The following is a 2,290-nucleotide window of genomic DNA, read 5'->3' on the forward strand; positions in this document are numbered from 1 at the left end:
TGGCTATTTTTTATGGACTCTATTGTAAGACCCACAAGCATACCGGACCATACAAATTCATTTAGAGATCACATCTATGCTCTATTATTTAAATAAAATAAATGGTTTAAAAAAAAAAATTAAAAACATATTAAAGCAAATGGTGTGTATACACTACACTCAAACTTTTCAAATAGCTTAAAATTGATTGTCAAGTTAAAACATTTTAAATGATGTAATACAATATGCGATTTCATGCCAAGTGACTTTTTGAACAACCTACTGTAAGTGGACTTTTGAACCCTACACACTGTACACACTGTAATCCCTAATCTCAATTCCTAAACACTTCTGCTTTCACCCTTGCACCAGCCAGTACTCAAACAATCACGTCAGCCAGCTCTTAATGATTCATACTGGCAATGATGCTGGCCCACTAATGGACAATCTCCGAGCGAGACTCTCTGAGTGTGTACGCGCGCGCGCGTGTGTGTGTGTGTGTGTGTGTGTGTGTGTGTGTGTGTGTGTGTGTGTGTGTGTGTTTCCCAAGCCATGTTATTTGATACTTTGACCAAGACCAATTATTGTCTTGGACACTTAATGGAATCACTAGTTTATAATCCACACCCTTGTTATGCATTACACACACAAAAGTGCATGTGAACAGCCATGTCACACCTCCTTCCCATTTTAATTTATTAGCTACAAAAACAAAATTTATTTTTCCTAATGTAGCAATGATGTAAACATTTGACTTAAGCAAATAAAATGCATCAGTTTTCCTCTTACACAAGTGCATAAAGAAAATCAAGGAGCCAAAATATTGGTAGAAAAAGAATGTGAAGCACACACACACACACACACACACACACACACACACACACACACACACACACAAAATAAATAATGTGTGTAAGTGGACAATAAAGGCTTAAATAGTACAGGTGGCGTAACCAATCACGATTCAATATTCAAATTGAGGAGTTCCACTGAAGGCCACTGACCACTCCACAGTGATGTGTTTAATCTAGGACAATTAGACAGACCACACAAAACCACACACAGGAACAATAACGCTAAAGACAAATACACAGACAGACAGACAGACAGACAGACAGACAGATAGATAGATAGATAGATAGATAGATGATCATTAAATAGATATTAAATTAATTCAACACTTTAGTGTTGAGAGAAAATGTAATAAATTCAATTCAATTCAATTCAATTTTATTTGTATAGCGCTTTTTACAATAGACATTGTCTCAAAGCAGCTTTACAGAAATATCAACATGGTATACAGATATTAAAGGTGTGAATTTATCCCAACTGAGCAAGCCACTGAGTGGCGACGGTGGCAAGGAAAAACTCCCTAAGATGTTTTAAGAGGAAGAAACCTTGAGAGGAACCCGACTCAGAAGGGAACCCATCCTCATCTGGGTTACAAATAAATGTATTCACTTAAAAAATTACATCTTAGTAAGTAACTGAATTGAAGTGTCTGATTATCCCCAAATAAAGTACAGCGGTTCCTGTAAGATTTTCCTGACATGTTCTTGGTAATATCCAACTGGAAATGCCTGTGCCGCAAATAGTTTACAAAGCAGGCTCATTGCTGAAAAATATCAATCAAGAGAGGGTTACAAAAAAATTCCAAGGCATTGGATAAACCATGGAACACTGTAAAGACGATAATCAACAAGTGGAGAAAATATGGCACGACAGTGACACTACAAAGAACAGGACGTCCCTCTAAAATTGATGAGAAGATCAGGAGAAAACTGGTCAGGCAGGGTGCCAATAGACCTACAGCAACATCAAAAGAATTGTAGCAATTTCTGGAAAGTACTGGTTGCTCCCTACATGTGACAACAATCTCCCAAATTCTCCATATCTCTGGGCTATGAAAAAAGACTGTTCAGCTCTACTGTTTGTTTGTTTTTTCATTTTTTAGGGCTCCATCCCAAACCAAGTGGAATAATGTGGTATGGTCTGATGAGACCAAAGTTGAACTTACTGGCCATAATACCAAGAAGGTATTTGTTTGGCACAAAAAACAGCACGTCACCAAAAGAACACCATCCCCATGGGGAATCATGGTGGTGGCAGCATCATAGTTTGGGGCTGGTTTTCTTCAGCTTGAACTTGGGCTTTAAGTGGAGGGAACAATTAATAGCTCAAAATACCAGCAATTATTGGCCCCAAAACCGTAAGGCTTCTGCTCAAACATTTAAGATGAAGAGGAATTACACCTTCAGCATGACGACCCGAACCAAACCTACAGATCAACAAAGGAATGGCTTCACCAAAA

Source organism: Ictalurus punctatus, chromosome 5, assembly GCF_001660625.3.
Source record: "Ictalurus punctatus breed USDA103 chromosome 5, Coco_2.0, whole genome shotgun sequence".
In the NCBI taxonomy this organism is placed as follows: Eukaryota; Metazoa; Chordata; class Actinopteri; order Siluriformes; family Ictaluridae; genus Ictalurus; species Ictalurus punctatus.